The sequence below is a fragment of the Taudactylus pleione genome, unplaced genomic scaffold (genome assembly GCF_031769625.1).
Source record: "Taudactylus pleione unplaced genomic scaffold, aTauple2 ptg000332l, whole genome shotgun sequence".
Taxonomy (NCBI): Eukaryota; Metazoa; Chordata; class Amphibia; order Anura; family Myobatrachidae; genus Taudactylus; species Taudactylus pleione.
The window spans coordinates 4,125,741-4,135,739 of record NW_028284733.1 but is presented as its reverse complement, the minus strand read 5'-3'; the positions used below and the strand labels follow the sequence as shown (position 1 = coordinate 4,135,739).

Below are 9,999 nucleotides of genomic sequence, written 5' to 3'. Positions count from 1 at the left end.
GGAGCTTGTGAAAAGAACAAATTTTTGGTCCATAAGATTAAAAAGACTGGTTAGCACAGGGTGTATCTCGAGGGTGCCATTGGGGTAGCGACATTGACGCCTCTATACTCTGTACTTTGGGTGGCAGCATAGGTCACATACCCCTCATTATGGCCTTTGAGCAACATAACTAACTCTTCAAAAGAAAGCAGGGGAGTGGGAGAGAAATTATATGCTGCTGTGCCAATATGATGCCGTGGGAATATAAGGGAGGCACAGTGTGGTAGATCCATACATCCTCCCCTGATGGAGCATAACCCTCTTTACACACATTGCCATGCATTCCTATAGTCTGGGACCCAGTGGCGTAAATTCATCCCAGACACCCGGAGGCAAGTTATAATTTGGTGCCCCTCCCCCCGTAACAGCCACTGGCACTGTAATGTAGCAATTCACATGCAGACAGGCTATAGATAGCTGAAGGCAGCAACTGATGGTATGATATGGAGCTCTCGACTAGTGTATGGTGGCTCTCAGGTGCCGGGAAGGGGTACTGGGCAGTTGTGACGGTACACTTTGGGTACACAGTTATAGCCCTAGGTGGGGTGAATATGTTGTGGACAATGGAGAAGGTGCCCCTTCAAAGCTGGAGCCCGGTGGCAGGTGCCTCCATTGTCTCCCATAGTTCTGCCCCTGCTGGGACCCACACAATGACTTGGGCACCCGGAAAGCAAGAGTTATAATGCAAACATTAGACCTCAAGACCTCACACAAATTGGATATTGCTCCTTCGTTAACCCCTATGATGTGTTTTACACTGTGGTGGCCTCAGTTCTCTGATCTCATGCTTTACTTGCCTACAAAAGGAACATTGTCAAATAAGGTCATTCTCCGCAGGTGTGTCGCTCCCACTATCTGCAATATCGGCAACCAAACGGTGATAACTAATGGAATAAGTGTTAGTGTTCACATTTCGTGCACGGGATGATGTTCTGGTCTTTACTGTGATCTTCACTATGGATTTGTTGGATTTGCGATGATAATATTCTTATTTATCTCCTGAAACATTCCAGTGAATGTATCGCAGACAGCAACTCGTATAGTACAATCATGATGAAGATTTTTGCTTTCATTAGGCTCCAAAACAAATAGAAGAAATACTGTATATTTTCATACATTAAACTTAAAACAGTTGAAAAATAAATGTGGTGGGATTGTGCTGTAAATGAGCTATGGTGCAATAATTTCATAAAAGCTAAAAGTTAAGGTGCATACACACGTAAAGATTCTCTGTCCATCCATCCAACAAGTTGATTGGTTGGAAAGAAAATCTGGTAAGGTATGAAAGCAAATGACAATCAGCAATTTGCTCTCAAATGCCGGAAAATGGACAAAAACTGTTGAATGAACAAATTGTTTAGATCAAACATTTAACAAACTTGTCTGACGCCCATTTTCATCTGTTTTCTGGCATTAAGGAGCAAAATGCTGATCATCAGTTACTCCCATACGTTACCAGATTTTCATTCCAACCAATCAACTAATTGGATTGTTAGACAGAAAATCTTTACGTGTGTACCCAGCTTAAGTGTAATACCCCACAACAGTGCCCCTGTATTTGCGCAGTCTAACTTTAATGCATAGGTGACAGCCGAGAGAAACGGGGCTGGTAGGAGCGGGCATGCAGGTAAGTGTGCATCACCGCATGCCCACAGCAATACACAGGAGGGATAAAAGGATCCTCAGCAGCCATTGAGCATCATTTGGAAGAGCCTGGAGAGGACTGGAGCTGCATGGTGTAACCGGCTGCCTGTGAAGAAAAGCTGCTACTGCTGTGTAACCGGGACCAGACCAAGAGCAGGGGGAGGCATCTAGAGAGAGAGCCTTGGACCAATCATGTGGCTTCATTCCGAAACTCCGGCTCAGGAGACGAAGAGAAGAATGCCCAAATGTCTCCTAAGCCAGCCCACCGCTCAATGACTAAAGGAGAGATGATGAGGACATTAGGTTAGAGTGGAGATTAGAAGCAGTAAAAAGAGGTACATCGCCCTGGCTCCTCCTTTACCCCCTCTTGCCTCCAATGGCTCCAGCCCAACACAATCCCCACTGCCCCAGGAACCTCATCCGTTGATTCCCGTGGTGACCAGCCCTGAGGAGAGCCCAGAGATTCCAGGCCTGAAGCCGCATGTTTCTGTCAATAAAGTCCAAGGATCAGGCCTGCGGTCCGGGCTGAGAGAAGAAGCAGTTACTGGTGTCAGGAATACTCAGGGATCTGGCCGAGGAATGAGTATAAGGAGATCCCGGCAAGCAGGCCCTGGAAGCCATTTGTTGGGGGTCACATAAGCCTGAAGAGTGTGCTGGGCCACCTGGAAAGCCTGGAGATTGAGCCCTGCTCACTGGATGATGAGAGTCAGGGAAGACCAGGGACCGGGTCCTGCACACAGTATTATGGGATTCAGGAAAGGCAGGGGGTCGGCCCTTGCTCTCCAAGTGATGGGTGTCAGGAAAGACTGGGGACTGGGCTTCCCACAGCAGAGATGCACCAGGATGACTGACACCCAGCAATGGGTGAAAGTTTATTCACTGAATGAAGAATAGCAGTGGGACAAACGGGGCACTGGCCATGTGTCCTCCGGCTACATGGAGAGACTGAAGGGCATGTTGCTGCTATTGAGGGCCGAGAGTGATGTCTCACTGTTGTTCAAATCAATAATTAACCTTTTAACACTGCTTACCAGAAACAACAGGACACTTTGATTGTGTGGTCAGATGCAGAATACTTTGATTTGGCTCTGAATTTTTAGGAAAAAGCTGGTTGAGATGAGATTTAAGAGAAGATATGTCAGAAGCAAGGGAAATACCCTTCTGTGGACATCACTTAGGACCTAGTCAATGAGTCGAAAGAGGAGCAATTTGAGGATATGTCATTCCCTGGCTTGGAGCTGTCATCCTGTGAACTCAACCGGCTAGAGAAAATTGCTGAGGTTGTGGCGTCCTCTTTACCCTCTCCGCTTTTGCATGAAAAACTGCCACTGGCCCTAGAAAATGAAGGGTACTTCAAAAAACTCCTTGAACTTTTCCATGTGTGTAAAGACTTGAAGAACATTGAAGGATTACACCACTTGTATGAAATTGTCAAGAGCATCTTCCTCTTAAACCAAACTGCTCTCTTTGAGGTCATGTTTTCTGAAGACTGCATCATGGACATCATTGGCTGCCTGGAGTATGACCCCACCTTTTCCACGCAGCGCAAACAGGGAGCTTCTGACAAAAATTGCCAAGTTTAAAGAGGTAATTCCAATATCGGACACAGAACTGAAACAGAAAATACACCAGACCTATAATGTGCAGGACATACACGACATGGTACAATGCACCCTCTCCATCTTTTAGGAAAACATGTTGTATATGCTCCACTCCTTAATATTTTTAAACAAAGTGCAGATAGTTGGGATGTTACAGGAAGCTCAAACATTTGTAATAGAATTATTTGTGCACCTCACAGATGAAGCAACAGTTGATGGGAAAAGACAGGAACTGGTGAATTTTCTAAAAGAGTCCTGGGCTTTCTCCCAAAGATAACAAGCTCAAAACAGAGAAGCATTCTTCAAGACATTGTCTACAATGGACATTCTGCCTGCCCTGGAAGTCATTCTAGGTATGGACGACACACAGGTCCGCAGTGCAGACCTTCGTAGATCCAGAGAACATGCTTGCAACATCCATAAATACAGAGACAACATAATTCTTATGTTTCTTCTACAAACATTGCATGAACATCTTTACTGCCCCCTTAATAGCCAACACTACTGAGGAGAGGCCCAGCAAAGTTGATTTCCAGATGGCCAAGCTGCTGGCACTGATCCTAGAGCTGCTGACATTTTGTGTTGAGCATCATAGTTATCACATAAAGAATTACACCACCAACAAGGACATAATGCAGAAAGTACTGGTGTTCATGTCATCCATGCACTCCTTTGTGGCCCTGTGCACAATGTGGTTCATGCAGAAGATAGTCTGCCTCAAGGATTAGTTCTACAGCAGATACATAGTGAAAAACATCCTTTTTTTACCTGTGGTTAAAAAGCTTCTCAATAATGGTTCTCTGTATAATCTCCTGAACTCTACAGTTCTCGAGATATTTGAACATGTCCATGTGGAGGATGTAAAATCATTAACTGCTCATATGATTGAGAATTACTAGAAGCATTGGAGGATGTGGATTATGTACAGACCTTCATAGGACTTAAACTGTGATATGATCAGCAACGCGAAAGGCAAGACAACACCGAGCTAGACAGCATGCGATCCATCTTCCGCAATCACCGGTACAGGCGAGACACCCACTCCATAGAGGATGAGGCGGACATGTGGTTTAACACAGACAAAGACGACATTGAGGATGGAGATCCAATGGTGATTCCTGCTTACAAGATAAAGAGCAGTGATGATCTGATGGACCCTATCAGCAAGTTCATGGAATGATAGAAATTGAAGGAGAGTGAAGAAAAAGAGGCTCTTTTAAAGACTAACCTCACTGCCCGGCAGAGGTTCAATTTTAAGATTTAGTTTTCTAGCATGACAAAGACGAACCTCACCAGCCAATCAGCAGCAAGCAGTTAACCGCTGTCTCCGGGCTCTAGGATCCGATTCCAATAGCACACCCCAGATGGCAGCTATTACTACAAAGGGAGGCCTCAGTAGACTGGTGGATTATCCAGATGATAATGACAAGGAGGATTACGAAGATGAAGAGGAAGTGACTCTACCAGCCTCGAAGAAAGCAAGGATTGGCTCCTAATACCAGCATCTGTTTTGGGCAACTCGCATCAAATACATGATCTCCCTCAATAACAGAAAACACACCACAGCTGTATGCACAGTGCTGTGAGCAAGTCCAACACCATCCAACATGTTGATATCTGCTAATGAGTGCCAATCCCTAGGAACACAAGGAGAGGGAGGACGACCACTATAAGACAGGACTATACACAGCTTCTGCTCTCCCACAGACCACACATTGCCATTTTCTCAGGGAAGGAAAAAAGACAAATAAAATGCAGACAGGGCAGGAGTTTATTGTAAAACTCTGTATTGCTGTATTGGCTGGTCCGATGCTATACGTGTAAGTATGAGAAGGAGAGAGGTTCTGAGATGTGCAACTCAGTGTCGAAAGATTAACCAGGGTTCATCAAGTTATTGGATCAAATAATGAAGTGAATCCAACAATGTGCGGGAGCAAAGTAGTATGGCCCTTGCGGAAGTAGATCCAACACAAACTAAATACTAGGGCAAGACAGAGCTTCTAGAAGAGGTTGTTGACAAGGAAAAGATAGTAGAAGAAACTCCTGTGGAAGTAGAAACAGAAGCTGAAGCCAGCACAGAAACAAACAAGCAAGCTAGCATGAATGGATTCCTTATTCCCTTTGGCAATGTGGGAAAGGTAAATAAAGCAGATTGTCTGCAAAAAGGAGAAACTGTGAAGTTCCAACTCTGTGTTCTTAGTCAGAACAGGGAAACCATGGACTGCAGCATAGAGCCCCTCGGCAAGGGTACTGTAGAATGTGTGAAAGATCAGTTCATCTTTTTTAACTATGAAATAAGGGACAGCAAGAAACCTTTCTTCGACATGAAGGATATCCAGGATGGGGTAGAACTGCAGGCTGTGGAGGAAGTGCAATTCTCGGTTATCCTTAATTAGCAAACTGGGCAGTGCAGTAGCTGTAATGTTACACTACTAAGTAAAGGCCCTGAACATGCACAACAAGGGTTTGATTGGCAAAAGGTACAGGAAGAAAGTCCAGTGCTGCAAGAACTGATAGACATCATACACAGCAAAAGGTTACTGAACAAAATGCAAAGGATTAAGGCTGATCCTGAATTTATCAAGTTGTTAAGACATCAACATCGTATTGTAGTCAAAATGGACTGATCGTCAGAAACAGTATTGACCCAGGTACTCATTAAAGAACCATGCAAATTGTGGTACCAAGACAACAAGCCAACTTTCTGTTGTCCGCATATCACAATCAATCTAGACATTTCGGCAACTAGAAAACTGAGGCCATTTTAAGAAAATTATACTTTTGGATCAGATGAGAACAGACATCGAGACTTGGTGTACAAATTGCATTGCATGTTCCCTCAAAATAAATACCAGGCCTGGACAAAAGGCTCCCCTTCACCGCATAAAAAGTCAAAATCCATTGGAAACTGTAGCTCTTGATCATATCAAACTTTATCATGCTTTGCAAGGCTACCAGTATGCCCTAACTATGACAGATCATTGTACCAAATTTATAGTGGCTGTCCATGTGCGAGACTTGACTGCTAAGACAACTGCTGAAGTCTTCCAAAAGAACTTTGTTGGTCCTTATGGTTACCCTGGCCTTATATTGACTGACCAAAGTCCTGCCTTTGAGTCTTAATTGTTTTTGGAGCTCTGTACGGTTGTAAGAAATCAAGGACAACTAGCAGAACCAGAAGAGCCCCGGGACTCTAATGGCGTAGGATACACCACATGCTTTAAGGACTGACCATTGTCTGTTCTATATTTCAGCCAGTAATTGTTTGATTATACCACCTATGGATATAAACACAAGTGCTAATTTACTATGGATTTAATTTGGATGTAACCCCGGTATAACCCAGTGTGGGTGTTGCTGATTGTGGTGTTTTATAGTATCTTTATGTAGATTATTAAATTTGAAAAAGACATCACACTATATGTTTTCTTTCTATTTTTATTTATATGTTGCTTCATTTTGGAATGTAATGATTGCTCCAATGGGACAAGCATAACACATAAAGATACAAGAAGTCTATTTGTTTCTGTAGAGAATCTCAACTTGAGCATGACAGGAGAGTGGACATTAAACATACCAGGAACTTGACTATAATTTTACACATTACATGTATGATATAAGACAGCGCTGATGCATAAACTCTACTTTCTGGTTTTGAATGGAGTATATTAAAGGAGTGGGGAACTCGTTATCTGTAGAGTTCTACAGTGGCCGCAGTCTGGTTGTGCATGAAGAGATTCACAATCATTGTTGGTCCACGATTGTATTGTATTTCACCAGGGTTTTTTTTCTGCTGTACCATCTGTTTTTTTTCCTGCCCATATGAAGGGCAATTTTGTGGATACTTTCTGCAGTTTGTCCTGCACTTGTTTAGTAAAAGAAGATATAAATTACATAAATATGAGAAATGTGAAATCCAATCTCACATATGAAGAAAGAAAGGTTATAAAATGTTTCCTATCAAATAGCGACCTTATAACTGAACCCGCAGATAAGGGCCGGTATATTGTCCTGATAGACAGGGAGAATTACGAGTCTAAAGTACTTCAACTTTTAGATGACAGAACTATCTATCATAAATTATGCACTGACCCTACAAATAATATAATGGAAAAATTACAAAATTTGGTAGCTGTATATGTAACAAAATGTTCAAGTGGAAAAGGAACAAAAGTTTTTAAAAAGTCAAGAACCCATGATTCCAGTTTTACATATTTTACCCAAAGTGCACAAAGATCCGATCCATCCTCCTGAAGACTTATTGAGTCAGGGATACATTTTGTGACTTCCAATATGTCAGAATTTATTGATTTTTACTTTTTTTACTTACAGCCCCTGATTATGAAAAAATTATCCCACATAAAAGATACTAAAGATCTCCTCTATGCACTGATCACTTTAGAATGGGTGGAAGCACTCTTTATGATAACTGCAGATGTAAAATAATTGTATACCGTTATAGAACATGAAAATGGGATTAAAGCTGTTTCAAACTCTTTAAAAAATAGTGAGATTAATGCTAAATTACAATGCTTTTTATTTGAAGGGGTAAATTTTATGTAAACTAATAATTATTTAAAATTTCAGGTGGATTTTTAACTCCAGAAAGTGGGCACAGCAATGGGCACCAGGTTCGCTCCAAGTTATGCAAATATTTTTATGGGTCAGTGGGAAGAGGACTTTGTGTGGAATCACAACCCATTCAGAGCGAACCTGTTGTCCTGGCTGAGATGTATAGATTACATTTTATTTTTTTGGAGAGGTAGTTGTCAAAGGTTTGAGGATTTTTGCACATATCTTAACTATCTCACTTACTTTTAATTTCAGAAATTTAAGTGTAGAATTTTTTTAGACTTAATTATTTATGATGAGGGAGGTAATTTATGTACAAAGAATTTTATGAAACCCACTGATTCATGCACATATATTCAAGTCACGAGTTGTCAACACACCCAGTGGCTTAATGCTATTCTATATTAATAGAAAAGTTATTGATAAAACATTTGGCTGTATTGCAAAAAGACTCAATTATTGACCATGTGATTCCAGACAAACCTAAATGTATATATAGGAAGGAAGCCAATTTAAGCAATAGTTTTTTCCACAGTGCACTCCTGAATACAAAATCTGTATCCACTATTAAATCTGTGAGTTTTTATCGATGTGGCATGTGTCTCGGGTGGAGATAGGTTAAAATTAGTAAAATAGAAGAAGCCACTATCAATGGAAATTTACACAAGATAAAACAAATTATCACATGCAATACAAAATCAGTGATATATGCCATTGAGTGTAGCTGTAATCTTTTTTACATCAGACAAACTTCAAGATCTTTGAAGGTTCGTCTAAGATCTCCAAAATATCCAGAAGGGATTAGAGACACATGCACTTTCAAATCATTTTAAGAAACCTTTTTCCCTGGAGGTATTAACCTTGATTTTGAATTAAAATGGTCCTTATAATTTATTTTTTCTCCCCTCCTTCGTTTTCCTCCTTCTTTAGATTTTATAATATATATATATATATATATATATATATATATAGCCAATATCCCTTTTTATATGCCCTTCCCTCCTTTATCTATTTCATGGGATATTCGTGGATCTTTTCTCCCTCTGGCTAATACAATTTTGAATGTTGTTGTTTACATAGAAGTGGTTTTATTATCTTATTTTTTCATTTATTCATCTCTGTCTATTTAATGAAATATATATGGATGTCTCCTTGTTTTTATAGACTAAATATTTAATCTAATAAAATGATGTACAGTATGTAGGAGAATTGATTTTAATTTACCTTTTTATATGATAAACTGTATCTAATTATGTATTAATATGTATTTGTTTTTTTTATTTTTCTCTGAAGTTATGAAATTCTGACACATTGTATGAAAAATCTCCATAACATATACCAGCCAATTCTACTAAAGTCATTATTGCACATGGACTAAGACCTGCCTCCTTATGATAAAGCGGAGAAGTCACTGCAAAGACACTGGGTAAATGGAGCTTCCAGCAAGGATTGCTTACATATGGACCATGAGAATGTTGCTATTCGTCTATATGCCAAGATTATGGGACACTGGTATAAGTTAGTCAGTTGCAAAAATAGATCATATGGATCAGTATCTCGGCGCTCACTGGTAATAATATGGGGATAATTGAATGGTAGTGCTGCTAATCCCTATCTTTAGATTCCCCGGAATCTAGACTTATGTAAATGGGAAAAAATATAAATTGTGATCCACAAATATGTTTACACGGGATAGCGCTCTGCTGGTGGAAAAAGACCAGTATATATGTTGTCTCTAGTGATACAAGTTTTAATTGCAACAAACCATTCCTGTAGTAGAAAAGTAAGCAGACTGAGTCTGATGGACAGTAGTATAAACTTTTTGTGGTTTATTGGGTATAAGCTTAATGTAAAAACTAGAAAAAGTGATGTATGTATATTTATGTATATATAGCTATATACATAAATATACGAAGGGGGGGGACTATGAAGCAATGGATGGAGATGATGGAAATTAATCCAAAAGGGGGTGGTGGGTATATGGGAATGAAGTGGTGCAGTGACAATGGCTAATATGTGCAGAGGGTGGGCATCCCACAACCCACTGCACTTCAGGTAATACAAGTCAGTTGTGAACAAAGTTCCCTCAAATGAGTAAGATGGGTAAAGTCAATAATGAACTAACACAGTCCTGGTGAGGCCT

General features: G+C 40.6%; 1 pseudogene; it reads left to right on the top strand.

The window, feature by feature from the left end:
• The first annotated feature begins 2,526 nt into the window (after positions 1 to 2,526).
• Positions 2,527 to 4,780, top strand: LOC148509103 (serine/threonine-protein phosphatase 4 regulatory subunit 3 pseudogene; annotated as a pseudogene).
• The last annotated feature ends 5,219 nt before the right edge of the window (positions 4,781 to 9,999 follow it).